Source organism: Leucoraja erinacea, chromosome 2 (assembly GCF_028641065.1).
Source record: "Leucoraja erinacea ecotype New England chromosome 2, Leri_hhj_1, whole genome shotgun sequence".
Lineage (NCBI taxonomy): Eukaryota > Metazoa > Chordata > Chondrichthyes > Rajiformes > Rajidae > Leucoraja > Leucoraja erinaceus.
The window spans coordinates 135,970,657-135,986,382 of NC_073378.1; the positions used below are offsets into that span (position 1 = coordinate 135,970,657).

A 15,726-nucleotide genomic window follows, 5' to 3' on the forward strand; every position below is an offset into this window, starting at 1 on the left:
GTGGGATTGTGTGGAATGAGTGTGGACGGGTGGATCGATGGTCGGCGTGGGCTCGGTGGGCCAGAGAGCATGTTTTCCTGCTCTGAAACTAAACATGAACGACTGCAGATGCTGGAATCTCGAACGAGAAAAACATTGAAGCACTGGAAGGAGTTGCAAGATGCTGATTTATACAAACGAAGGACACAAAATGTTGGAGGAACTCAGTGGGCGGAGGCAGCATTTGTGGAGGGGATGAATGTGGAGGTAACTGGTTTGATGGAGTAGGGATGGTGGGAGGATGCTGGAAAAGATAGGTGGGGGGGGGAGAAATACCTGGCAAGTGATAGGTGGATACAGGCGAGGGCGTGGGGGGTGATTGGTAGAGGGTGGGGGTGATTGGTAGAGGGTGGGGGTGATTGGTAGAACCAAGGCTAGAGGAGACAATCTATCTATCTAATCCCACACTTTACCCACATTCAGAGGGAAAAAAAAACATAGTCGTAATCGGTTCGTGCAATCCAAAGCATGCACAGAGGCATTTCTCTGCATTCTTCTGGCCAACATTCGCCCATTAATCAATGCCAGGTAAACCGGATTAGCGGGCTGCCTTAAACGGCCTGCCACATTCTCCGAGTTACAAAACTATCAGCGCTTTAAGACCAGCTCCACTGCCTGACAAGCAGGAATCTGGGATGTCCTTAGCCATTGAAACGTCCCACTGGCTTTGCTTTGACTCGTGCGTTGATGAGGCTGGGACCAGTGGGTTGTCAAGATCGTCAAAGGTTTTAATGCTAACTCCAATCCAAAAACTATCAGCAACTACACGCGCTATTTCCCCAGTCTGTTGTCCACAAGGCACGAGTCAGGAATGCGATGGAATGTGCTGTACTTGCCTGGGCGAGTACAGCTCCAATAACACCCACAAGTTAGACATTATCCGAGGCCTTATTCAAGGTGCCCCAATCATGGGTCTGAAGAAGGGTCTCGACCCAAAACTTCACCCATTCCTTCTCTCCAGAGATGCTGCCTGTCCCGCTGAGTTACTCCAGCATTTTGGGTCTAACCCCAATCATTCCCTTCACTGAGGTACAGATTGTGCAAATAATAAAAGGCACCGCAGTTATTACGACGCAAGGAACTGCAGATGCTGCTATACAGAAAAAAAAGTCAAAGTGCTGGAGCTACTCATGTGGGAAAGAACTGCAGATGCTGGTTTACATCGAAGATAGAGAGATAGATGTCTGAAGAACGGTCCCGACCCGAAACGTCACCTTTTCCTTTTTCTCCAGAGATGCTGCCTGACCCGCTGAGTTACTCCTGCGCTGTGTCTTTTCTTAACCACGGTTATTGATCACCTTATTCTGACGGAACCTCCCAAATATCCAATCTCAACTCACCAGGGACGAAGAACTAAAGGGCCTGTCCCACTTATGCGATTATTTTCGGCGACCTCTGGCGACTGTCACAGTCGTAGCAGGTAGCCGATAAACCCGGTGACTGGGCCACCCCCTATGACAATGTCTACAACAAGCTACAGACAACATATTGCCTTGTTGATGTCAAGCTACCGACAACCGGCGACCCATTAGGATGTCCACCTAACACCACACCTACAATCACACCTGCAATCACACCCACAATCACACCTAACACCACACCTGCAATCACACCTACAACCACACCTAACCCCACACCTAACACCACACCTGCAATCACACCTACAACCACACCTAACCCCACACCTAACACCACACCTGCAATCACACCTACAACCACACCTACCCCCACACCTACCACCACACACCTAACCCCACACCTACCACCACACCTACCACCACACCTACCACACACCTACTAACCCCACACCTACCACCACACCAAACCCCACACCTACCACCACGCCTACCATTACAACTACCACCACACGTCAACGTACACCTACCTGTGACAAGCTGCGACAAGCAACGACCCTGTCAGCGACAACTGAAGACAATTCGCCGGTTGACGTAGGTAGTCGCCAATGGAATTCACCGAAGTCAGCACCCGGCAACAACCCACGTCACCCGGCGACAACAACGTCACCCGGCGACAACCCACGTCACCCGGCGACAACAACGTCACCCGGCGACAACAACGTCACCCGGCGACAACACACGTCACCCCGGCACCTACAACAACCCACGTCACCCGGCGACAACACACGTCACCCGGCGACAACCCCACACCTCACCCGGCGACAACAACGTCACCCGGCGACAACCCACAATCACCCTGCGACACACCCACGTCACCCCTACGACAACCCCTGCAATCACCCGGCGACAACCACACCACACGTCCCCGGCGACAACCCACCCACCCGGCGACAACCCACGTCACCCGGCGACAACCCACGTAACCCGGCGACAACAACGTCACCCGGCGACAACCCACGTCACCCGACGACAACAACGTCACCCGGCGACAACCCACGTCACCCGAAGACAACCCACGTCACCCGGCGACAACCCACGTCACCCGGCGACAACAACGTCACCCGGCGACAACCCACGTCACCCGGCGACAACAACGTCCCCCGGCGACAACAACGTCACCCGGCGACAACCCACGTCACCCGGCGACAACAACGTCACCCGGCGACAACAACGTCACCCGGCGACAACAACGTCACCCGGCGACAACAACGTCACCCGGCGACAACCCACGTCACCCGGCGACAACCCACGTCACCCGGCGACAACCCACGTCACCCGGCGACAACCCACGTCACCCGCGACAACACGTCACCCGGCGACAACAACGTCACCCGGCGACAACAACGTCACCCGGCGACAACCCACGTCACCCGGCGACAACAACGTCACCCGGCGACAACCCACGTCACCCGGCGACAACAACGTCACCCGGCGACAACCACGCGTCACCCGGCGACAACCCACGTCACCCGGCGACAACACGCGTCACCCGGCGACAACAACGTCACCCGTCACCCGGCGACAACCCGCGTCACCCGGCGACAACAACGTCACCCGGCGACAACAACGTCACCCGGCGACAACAACGTCACCCGGCGACAACAACGTCACCCGGCGACAACCCACGTCACCCGGCGACAACAACGTCACCCGGCGACAACCACGTCACCCGGCGACAACAAACGTCACCCGGCGACAACAACGTCACCCGGCGACAACAACGTCACCCGGCGACAACCCACGTCACCCGGCGACAACAACGTCACCCGGCGACAACAACGTCACCCGGCGACAAACAACGTCACCCGGCGACAACAACGTCACCCGGCGACAACCCACGTCACCCGGCGACAACCCACGTCACCCGGCGACAACAACGTCACCCGGCGACAACAACGTCACCCGGCGACAACCCACGTCACCCGGCGACAACCCCGCGTCACCCGGCGACAACAACGTCACCCGGCGACAACAACGTCACCCGGCGACAACAACCTCACCCGGCGACAACAACCTCACCCGGCGACAACAACGTCACCCGGCGACAACAACGTCACCCGGCGACAACAACGTCACCCGGCGACAACCCACGTCACCCGCGACAACAACGTCACCCGGCGACAACCCACGTCACCCGGCGACAACAACGTCACCCGGCGACAACAACGTCACCCGGCGACAACAAACGTCACCCGGCGACAACAACGTCACCCGGCAACAACCTACGTCACCTGGCGACAACCAACGTCACCTGGCGACAACAACGTCACCCGGCGACAACAACGTCACCGTGGTGACAACAACGTCACCCGGCGACAACAACGTCACCCGGCGACAACAACGTCACCCGGCGACAACCCACGTCACCCGGCGACAACCCACGTCACCCGGCGACAACCACGTCACCCGGCGACAACCCACGTCACCCGGCGACAACCCACGTCACCCGGCGACAACAACGTCACCCGGCGACAACAACGTCACCCGGCGACAACAACGTCACCCGGCGACAACCCACGTCACCCGGCGACAACAACGTCACCCGGCGACAACCCACGTCACCCGGCGACAACCAACGTCACCCGGCGACAACCCACGTCACCCGGCGACAACCAACGTCACCCGGCGACAACAACGTCACCCGGCGACAACAACGTCACCCGGCGACAACAACGTCACCCGGCGACAACCCACGTCACCCGGCGACAACAACGTCACCCGGCGACAACCCACGTCACCCGGCGACAACAACGTCACCCGGCGACAACAACGTCACCCGGCGACAACCACGTCACCCGGCGACAACCAACGTCACCCGGCGACAACCAACCCGGCGACAACCCACGTCACCCGGCGACAACAACGTCACCCGGCGACAACAACGTCACCCGGCGACAACAACGTCACCCGGCGACAACCCACGTCACCCGGCGACAACAACGTCACCCGGCGACAACAACGTCACCCGGCGACAACAAACGTCACCCGGCGACAACAACGTCACCCGGCGACAACAACCTCACCCGGCGACAACCCACGTCACCCGGCGACAACAACGTCACCCGGCGACAACCCCCACGTCACCCGGCGACAACAACGTCACCCGGCGACAACAACGTCACCCGGCGACAACCAACGTCACCCGGCGACAACCAACGTCACCCGGCGACAACCCACGTCACCCGGCGACAACCAACGTCACCCGGCGACAACCCACGTCACCCGGCGACAACAACGTCACCCGGCGACAACAACGTCACCCGGCGACAACAACGTCACCCGGCCACAACAACGTCACCCGGCGACAACCGGCAACAGCACCTACGACAGGAGAAGACAAGCTTCGTGTCATCCGCAAACTTGGAGATGGTGGCGGAGATGTTCCCAGCGAGTGCCGGCCCAGTGCCGACACGTTTTGAAGCCCACAGTCGCCGAAAGGTTTTGAACATTTCAAAATCCAGCAGGGAGACCAGAAAAGGGTTACCACCCTTTAGGCGACTCGAGGATACATTTCGTTGTCTCTGTACTCGTGACCATAGAGGCGTCACCCCGCGACCATGTGGCAACAGCCTAGACGCCTGTAGTCCTCAAAAAAATCGCCTAAGTGGGACAGGGACTTAAAGAACATAGGCTAAAGGCGAGATTTATGAGGAAGCTGAGAGGCAACTGGGGCAGTCGTCTGTATCTGGAATGTATAAAGAAATCGATACAATTATTACTATTTAGATATTTGGATGAATATATGGCTAGGAAAGGTTTGGGATACGGCCAAATGGAATGAGCTCAGTGTGTCAACTTGGTTGGCATCAACAAGATGGGCTGAAGGGCCTTCTTCCGTGCAAGAAATCCAAGAAATTCACTGCCATAGAAGGTAGTTGAGGCCAATTCATTGGCTATATTTAAGAGGGAGTTAGATGTGGCCCTTGTGGCTAAAGGAATCAGAGGGTATGGAGAGAAGGCAGGTACGGGATACCGAGTTGGATGATCAGCCATGATCATATTGAATTGCGGTGCAGGCTCGAAGGGCCGAATGGCCTACTCCTGCACCTATTGTCTATGTTTCTATGTTTCTAAGTCCTAGTCTGCCCAAGATCTCTCTATAGCACAGGTCCTTGCGTGCTGGGAACATCCTCACTGTATCCTTTCAAGCGTAATTATAGGGTGCCCAAAACTGAACACAATACTCCGAATGCAGACACACCAACATCTTGTACAACTTCTATACTCAATACTCTGATTGATGAAGGGCAATGAGCCAAAAGCTTTCGTTACCACCGTATATACTTGCGGCAATACGTTCAGGGAACTGTGTCCTTGTACTCTTCGATCCCTCTGCTCTGCGAGCCTCCACAGGGCCCTGCCATTCACTGTGAAGGTTGTGCCCTGACTTGAGACATGATAGACGAAGGTTTCACTGAAACATTGCCACTCCTTCAGAGTGCTGCCCCAGAAGAGAAAATAGACAATAGGTGCAGCCAGGGGCGGAAATCCTGGAGGGTACGGAGGGGACACATCCCCTCCATGTTTTGCGAGGTGGGGGACATCCCCCCCCAAGTTTTTGTAATCTGGATTTTAAAACCCGGTGAAATCTCCACTATCCGCGAGACAGTGGAAGTGGGACTGCTGGTCGAGGGCGCCGATTGGACGAGAGAGACGTCGGTCAGCAGGCAATGGGGGCGGGACATGATGATTCAGCGCAATGATTGGAGGAGGGAGGAGTAGGGGGTTGGAACTGAGGATAGAGAGCGGTGATTGGAGGAGGGAGTCGTGGCTCATCCGCAGCCTCAGGCCAGGGTCGATCCCGGCCGGGTCTCCCGCGCTGTCGCGTCCCCACCCGAGTGCCCCCCCCGGTGGCCAGAGACGTCGGGAGTCAGACGGGAGCTGTACCCCCAGGCCCACAGCCAGCGCAGAGAAGCAGCGCTAAACCCAGCTCAACTCTGCCTGTCCCACCAGGTTAACCTACAGCCCTGCCTGACTTGCACGAAATATGGCCAGCGCGGAGAAGCAGCGCTGGTATCCCGTCAGTCCAGACAGGACTGTAGGTTAACCCGGTGACACAGGCTGAGTTGAGCTGCATTTAGCGCTGGATTGAGTCTCCAAAGCCTCGCGCACGTGTGTGTGTGTGTGTGTGTGCACCCACGAGCGGCCGGCAAATAATTGTGTCCCCCCTGTCCCCTCCATGTTTTGATAGCGATTTCCGCGCCTAGGTGCAGGAGGAGGCCATTTGGCCCTTCGAGCCAGCACCGCCATTCACTGTGATCATGGCTGATCATCCCCAATCAGTACCCCGTTCCTGCCTTCTCCCCGTATCCCCTGACTCCGCTAGTTAGCTCTATCTAACTCTCTTGAAAGCATCCAGAGAACCTGCCTCCACCACCATCTGAGGCAGAGAATTCCACAGAGTCACCACTCTCTGGGTGAACAAGTGTTTCCTCGTCTCCGTTCTAAATGGCCTACCCCTCATTCTTAAACTGTGGCCCCTGGTTCTGGACTCCCCCAACATCGGGAACATGTTTCCTGCCTCTAGCGTGTCCAAGCCCTTAATAATCTTATGTGTTTCAATGAGGATCCACTATGATTAATCCTCTCTTCTACTTTGATCGGATTATACATATTATGATTTCAATAAGGCGGGAGGTGTTACAGCGGTAGAGCTTCAAAGACCCTGGTTCGATCCCGACTGCGGGTGCTGTGTGTATAGTTTGTACATTCTCCCCTTGACCCACGCGGGTTTTCTCTGGGTGCTCCAGTTTCGTCCCACACTCCAAAGACGTAAAGGTGTGTTGCTTAATTAGCTTGTATAAATGTAAATTGTCGCTAGTGTGTAGGACAGTGCGAGTGTGCGGGGATCGCTGGTCGGTGTGGACTCGGTGGGCCGAAGGGCCTGTTTCCGCGCTGCATCTCCAAATTAAACCTAAGTTCATCGAACATTTGACTGGATAGCATACAAAACAAAGCTTTTCACTGTATCTCAGTGCATGTGATAATCGGATTTTTTTTAGTTTAGAGATACAGCGTGGAAACAGGCCCCTTTAGCCCAGCCAGTCCACACTGACCAGCGATCCCCCGCACATTAACACTATCCTACACACACTAGAGACAATTTACACATACATCAAGCCAATTAACCTACATACCTGTATGTCTTTGGAAAGTGGGAGAAAACTCACGCGGTCACGGGGAGACTCCACACAGACAGCACCCGTAGTCGTCGGGATCGTACCCGGGTCTCCGGCGCTGAAAGCGCTGTAAGGCAGCAACTCTACCGCTGCACCACCGTGACCGCCATCATTAGACGAAACTGATGGATTTGAACGTTGAATCTTTACCTGGTATTGGTAACATGGTGAGGTTACTCTTTCTGAAAATGCAAACTGTAACTGGGAGAAAATGCAAACTGTAACTGGGAGACCAGGAAAATGCAAACTGTAACTGGGAGACCAGGAAAATGCAAACCGTAACTGCAAGATTAAATGGGAAAGCTTTGCACTGACCATAGGGAACTGGAGTAAAAGGCCATTTGGCCCTTCGATTGGATGGATTTAAGAGAGAGTTAGATAGAGCTCTAGGGGCTGGTGGAGTCAAGGGATATGGGGAGAAGGCGGGCACGGGTTATTGATTGGGGACGATCAGCCATGATCACAATGAATTTGCAGTGCTGGCTCGAAGGGCCGAATGGCCTCCTCCTGCACCTATATTCTATGTTTCTATAATTCCACTCATTCCGATCTTCTACCTCGGTGGGATTTCCACACATAATTCGAATACCTTTTGCTCTCTCTACATCCAAAGATTTAGTTTAGTTTAGTTTAGAGATACAGCGTGGAAACACTTGTTCTATGTAATATAAAGGAACTGCAGATGCTGGCTCACACCGAAGCTGGACACAAAATGCCGGAGTAACTCGAGGGTCAGGCAGCATCGCTGGAGAACATGGATAGGTGACGTTTCAGGTGGGATGAAGAAGTGTCACCTATCCATTTTCTCCAGAGATGTTGCCTGACCCGCTGAGTCACACATGTTCCATGCAAGCCCATGTTCTCATCAACTTCCTGCGCACCAGGGGCATTTTACCACAAGGCCAAAGTAACGGACAAACGCGCACGCCTTTGGGGTGTAGGAGGGAACCAGAGCACAGAGAGAGAACACGCAAACTCCACACAGACAGCAGCCGAGGTCAGGATCGAACACAGATGTCTGGCGCTGCGTGGCAGCTGCGTCACCGTGCCGCCCACAAAACCGAGGATAGAGTTATTTTTATTTATTTTTTATTTTTTTTAAGTGAAGATTGTTTTCTTTTTTTGTTTTTTTGTTTTGTTTATTTTATTAGAAGTTAATACAGCACAAAACAGTACAGTGGAACCTAATTTTAGGTGCCAACTATGTAATACCGTAATCCATTCTATGTCCAACCTCTAGTTTTATGTTGTGAGAAGGAAGTAAGCAAGACAAGAAAAAGAAAACAATAGAAAGAGGAAAAAGTGTAAAAAATAGATGGTAGAGAGTAGAAAAACGTGAGGTGTGTATATAAAAAATAAAAAAGGAAGAGAGAAAGTGGAAAGTAGAAATAGAAGAGAAGGCCCCTTAAAAGAGAATTTTTCAAATCTGTATTCGGAGATGTAGATCTATCCGCGTCATGAACTGAAATCAGCAATCTTTATGGTACCGTTATTATACGTCAATGTGGACACATTATATATATATATATATCTGTAACGGTTTACGCAAGCAGTTCGGGGCTAAACAGCTGGAAAAGCGCAGAGTTGCAGACAACTAGTCGTGTGAACCTTTTAGCCTCTCCCACAATAGACTCAGTCCAGATGGTTCCTGTGTGTTGAACCTACCAGGGGCACTAGATAAGTACAAACACAACTCGAAGAAATCATTTCCTCAAGACAAACCGTGAGCTCATGGGATGAGGTGTGGCCATCCTGAGAGCACAGTGCAACAGCTAAAGGAAGATTGCCGCGGTAAAAGCTAGCTTCTTCCAGCTTCGGACGACAGCTAAAATAAATCAATTCCTCCAGTTTGATGACCTGGAAAAGGTCATCCACACATTCATCTCCTCCCGCCTAGATTACTGCAACTCCCTTTACACTGGCATCAGCCAATCTTCCCTGTCCCGCCTGCAACTGGTCCAAAACGCCGCAGCGAGACTCCTGACGGGCACCCGGAAAAGGGACCACATCACCCCGATCCTGGCCTCTCTCCACTGGCTCCCTGTGCGGTTCCGTATGCATTTCAAGACCCTCCTCTATGTCTACAAAGCCCTCAATGGGCTTGCCCCCTCCTACATTAAAAGTCTTCTTACCCACCACTCCACCTCCAGGCCCCTCAGATCAGCCGACTTGGGGTTGCTGAATATCCCGCGGTCTAGGCAGAAGCTCAGGGGCAACCGCGCCTTTGCGGTTGCAGCTCCTAGACTGTGGAACAGCATCCCCCCTTCCCATCAGAACTGCCCCTCCACCGACTCCTTTAAGTCGAGACTAAAAACGTATCTATACTCCCAAGCCTTTCCTGACGCCCACTATAGCAAGGGCTACATGTATGTAGTTTGTTTGTTTATACTATTCTTATAACAAATGTAAAGCACTTTGGCCAACGAGAGTCGTTTTTTTAAATGTGCTATATAAATAAATGTGACTTGTCTTGCTTACTAGAATGGTGCAAGCAGACTATCATAGACGGGGTAGACACACAGAGTCTCTTGCCCACGATAGGGGAATCGAGAACAAGTGGACATAGGAACTATGGTGAGGGGGGGGAAATATTTACTAGGAACCTGAGGGGCCACCCATACACATGGGTGTATGGAAAGAGCAGCTGGAAGAGGTAGTTGAGGCAGGTACAATCTCAACGTTACAGAAGCATTTAGACAGGTACATGGATGGAGGGATATGGGTCAATTGGTAGATGGGACAGGTTGGGCAAGTTGGGCTGAAGGGCCTGTTTCTACGCTGTAAGATTTTATGAATCTTGTGATTTGAATATTCCCTTGTTTATTTATCTATAAGGTATTTATCTATGGGAGGCACTGTCTCAGAAAGGCAGCCAGCATCATCAAGGACCCACACCACCCTGACCAAGTTCTCATTTCACTCCTGCCTTCTGGAAGGGTGGTACTGGAGTCTGAAAACTGTGATGTCCAGATTCAGGAACAGCTTTTTCCCAACAACCATCAGGCTCTGGAACACTAGGAACTCCAACTAAACTCCAAACTCCAAGTCGCACGAGAGACTTTGGGCTTTGTTTTGTTTTCTTACGATATCGTTTATTGAACCTTTCCTTGTTGTTAGTTTACTGTGTTATCTGTGGAGATACTGTGTTTACAAACCTGCCGTGCTGCTGCAAGTACGAAGATCATCGTTGCGTTTTGGGAGATACATGACAATAAATCCCTTGGCTCTTGATGTCTCTACAAAAACTCAGTGAACTCTCCAACCTGAGAGTCCATACTCTACAGGTCAAAACTGGTTGAGAATCCTCAGTGAGGCAGGCGATTTTAGTTTGGCAACAGCTCTGCCAAAGACCGCAGGGTATTACAGAGAGTTGTGGATGTCGCCAGTTCCATCACACAGACCATTGACTCCATCTACACTTCACGCTGCCTGGGAAAAGACTTGTCCCACCCCATTCATTCCCTTTTCTCCCCTCCCAGCTGGGCGTTTGGCAGCCCTTTATCACCAGATTCAGAAACAGCATCTAGTGAACGGTCCGCTCATAAGCTAGGGTGCAGCCTCCACCTCCCAAACTACCTCATTGTGGACATTGGAGTTTGATCCTGTAATTGTAAGGCTATAACGCTGTAACACTAGATACTACACGCTGGTACTTTTCTCTTTGTAGTAGTGTACGGCTTGATTGTACTCAAGGCTGGATGGCACGCAAGCAAAGTGTTTCACTGTATGGGTACACATAATAAACCACTATCAATGCCAATGAGGGAATAAAATCACCACACCCTCACAATACACGCACACACACACATGGACAGACAGACAGACAGGCAGACAGAGACAGACAGACACACACACACGGACAGACAGACAGACACACACACACACACACACACAGACAGACACACACACACACAGACACACACACACACACACACACACAGACAGACAGACACACACGCATGGACAGACAGACACACACACACACACACACACACACACACACACACACACGGACACACACAGACAGACACACTCGCACACACACATGGACAGACAGACACACACACACGCATGGACAGACAGACACACACACACACACGGACACACACACACACATGGACACACACACAGACAGACACACACGCACACACACATGGACAGACACACACACACACACACACACACTCACATGGACACACACACACACACACACACACCTCATTACCACTTGTTTTATCTTTGCATATTAAACACCAATAAACTTTCCCAAACCACAAAATATGTAAATAATACATTTGAGATCATGAAGGCTAGAGCAATATCCCCTGCTCATAGGGACTGAGAGAGGGAGAGAGAGAAAGAGGGAAAGAGGGGGAGAAGGAGGAAAAGAGAGGGAGAGAGAGAGAGAAGAAAAGAGAGAGAGAAGGAAAGAGATAGAGAGGGGGAAGAGAGAGGGAGCGAGAGGGAAAGAGAGAAAGAGAGAGAGATGGAGAGAGAGAGAGGAAGAGAGAGGGGAGAGAGATGGGGAGAGGGAGGGGTAAAGAGAGAGAGGAGGAAAGAGAGAGAGGGAAAGAGAGGGCAAGAGAGGGCAAGAGAGAGGGAAAGTAAACAAAGGGAGGGGAAGGGAAGGAGAGGGAGGGAGAATTTAAAAAAGAGCTATAAATCTGATCATTAGTCACACGAGTCCAACTGGAAATTGTGACAATGATCATTTTGTGGAACTTGAAACCATGAGAATAAGGGAAGTAATGACGAGCACATCTGTGTGAGCAAGGCACCCCTGCAGCGAGCCACCCACTCACACTGCTGATCAATTCCCAGGAGTATCGTTGGCAACAAATCAGAACTGATTCATTCCGGCCGCATGTGTCCAGTGAACGAGCTTTGTGTGATTCGTGGAAATAAAGATTGTACTTTCTCCAAGGGTGAGGTCATCTAATTAAATCCAAATCCGTTCCTCGCTGTGCAGTTGCTGTCTAACCTGCTGAGTATTGCCAGTGTTTACTGATTGTATTCTCAACACCTTGCATTCTGCAAGCATCCGGCTTCATTGTCCACCGTTACAATGCATGTGGTCTCATATTTCCCAAACTGCCCCGTATAGAAACATAGAAACATAGAAAGTAGGTGCGAGAGCAGACCACCAGGTCCGTCGAGCCCGCACCGCCATTCGCTCATGGCTGAACACTAAACAGACACACTTACCCACAAACAGTAGACACAAGACACAGAACACAAGACACTACCCTCCCCCTTATACCGCTATCACCCCTCTCCACCCCAAGAACCTCGTGATCTCCTGGGGGAGGCAAAAAACCGGATAAAAACCCAGGTCCAATTCGGGAAAAAAATCCGGGAAATTCCTCTCCGACCCCAATCCAGGCGATCGACACTTGTCCAGGAGATCACTCAGGTCTTACTATACTAACCATACCTAGGTCCATATCCCTGCCCTCTCCCCGTAGCCCCTTATCCCCATGGCAGCTAAAAAAACATCTATTTTAGTCTTAAATATATTTAAAGTTTCTGCTTCCACTGCTCCCTGGGGCAGTGAATTCCATAAATTAACCACCCTCTGGGTGAAGAAGTTCTTCCTCATCTCAGTTTTAAAAGAGCCCCCCCTTATTCTGCAACTATGTCCCCTAGTTCTAGTTTCCCCGATCATTGGGAACATCCTCGGTGCATCCACCCGATCAAGGCCCCTCACGATCTTATATGTTTCAATGAGATCGCCTCTCATTCTTCTAAACTCCAAAGAGTAGAGTTCCAGCCTACTTAACCTTTCCTCATATGTCAATCCCCTCATTGCAGGAATTAATCTTGTAAACCTTCGCTGCACTGCCAACAGGGCTAGTACATCCTTTCTTAAGTATCCTCATTGTGCTCTCCTCTCCCTGAGAGAATAGCTCTAACAAACGCAGTTCCTGCACTGGCAGAACAAGACGGGGCAAAGTCTCAATGACACGCTGGGTGACTATCTCAGGGTGAGTTCCTGCCACTCCACTCCTCAACGCCTTCAAACAGCTCGACCTTGACTCCTCCGCTCCACTGTCACAGAGTCATAGAGTGATACAGTGTTGGAACCGGCCCATCGGCCCAACTTGCCCACACCACCCAACATGTCCCAGCTACACTATATAACCATATAACAATTACAGCACGGAAACAGGCCATCTCGGCCCTACAAGTCCGTGCCGAACAACGTTTTTCCCTTAGTCCCACCTGCCTGCACTCATACCATAACCCTCCATTCTCTTCTCATCCATATGCCTATCCAATTTATTTTTAAATGATACCAACGAACCTGCCTCCACCACTTCCACTGGAAGCTCATTCCACACAGCTACCACTCTCTGAGTAAAGAAGTTCCCCCTCATGTTACCCCTAAACTTCTGTCCCTTAATTCTGAAGTCATGTCCTCTTGTTTGAATCTTCCCTATTCTCAAAGGGAAAAGCTTGTCCACATCAACTCTGTCTATCCCTCTCATCATTTTAAAGACCTCTATCAAGTCCCCCCCTTAACCTTCTGCGCTCCAGAGAATAAAGACCTAACATTCAACCTATCCCTGTAACTTAGTTGCTGAAACCCAGGCAACATTCTAGTAAATCTCCTCTGTACTCTCTCTATTTTGTTGACATCCTTCCTATAATTGGGCGACCAAAATTGTACACCATACTCCAGATTTGGTCTCACCAATGCCTTGTACAATTTTAACATTACATCCCAGCTTCTATACTCAATGCTCTGATTTATAAAGGCTAGCATACCAAAAGCTTTCTTTACCACCCTATCTATATGAGATTCCACCTTCAAGGAACTATGCACGGTTATTCCCAGATCCCTCTGTTCAACTGAATTCTTCAATTCCCTACCATTTACCATGTACGTCCTATTTTGATTTGTCCTGCCAAGGTGTAGCACCTCACATTTATCAGCATTAAACTCCATCTGCCATCTTTCAGCCCATTTTTCCAAATGGCCTAAATCACTCTGTAGACTTTGGAAATCCTCTTCATTATCCACTAGACCACTAGTCCCCACCTGCAGCGTTTGGTCCAAATCCCTCCAACCCTGTCCTATCCATGTACCTGTCTAACTGCTTCTTAAATGTTGGGATAGTCCCAGCCTCAACTGCCTCCTCTAGCAGCTTGGTCCATACACCCACCACCATTTGTGTGAAAATGATACCCCTATTAAATCGTTTCCCCTTCACCTTAAACCTATGTCCTCTGGTCCTTGATTCCCCTACTCTGGCCAAGAGACATAGAAACATAGAAAGACAGACAATAGGTGCAGGAGTAGGCCATTCGGCCCTTCGAGCCAGCACCGCCATTCAATATGATCATGGCTGATCATCCCCAATCAGTACCCCGTTCCTGCTTTTTCCCCATATCCCTTGCCCTAACAGCTAAATCTAACTCTCTCTTGAAAATATCCAGTATGGCCTCCATTGCCTTATGCGGCAGAGAAATCCACAGATTCACAACGCTCTGGGTGAAAATGTTTTTCTTCATCTCATGACTTTATACACTTTTTCTCCCCTCCATGCACACCTCCAGATTCAGGGACAGTTTCTTCCCAGCTGTTATCAGGCAACTGAACCATCCTATCACCAGCTAGAAAGCGGTCCTGGGCTAATATCTACCTTACTGGAGAACTTCAAACCATCTTTAACTTGACTTTACCTTGCACTAAACGCTATACCCTTCATCATGTATCTGTACACTGTTCACCGCTCGTTTGTAATCATGTATAGTCATTGCGCTGACTGGTTAGCACGCAACATAAAAGCTTTTCCCTGTACCTCGGTGCATGTGACAGCAATAATCTAATCCACTGCTTGAACTAGTGGGATCTCCTCTGGGGCAGAGGTGACAGGGGAACCAATACTGTAACGGGGAGGTTTGCTGGTGCTAATCAGAAGGATACAAACTAGTCTGGTAGAAGACGGAGGGATGCAAAATAGTAGCGGATCAGATGGGACGGTTCAAACAACTACAGAGGTCAGAGCGTGGGATTTGTATCAACAGGCACCACGGTTGGCATGGAAACAAGGGGCCAAATGGCCTCTTTCTACTTTTTTTTTTAA

At 51.1% G+C, this 15,726-nt stretch overlaps 1 protein-coding gene across 3 annotated transcripts in view; it reads right to left on the minus strand.

Moving 5' to 3' along the window:
- plcd1a (phospholipase C, delta 1a) overlaps nt 1-15,726 on the minus strand; it is a 173,268-nt gene that overhangs the window by 110,017 nt on the left and 47,525 nt on the right. The gene's annotated exons all lie outside the window — the stretch shown is intronic.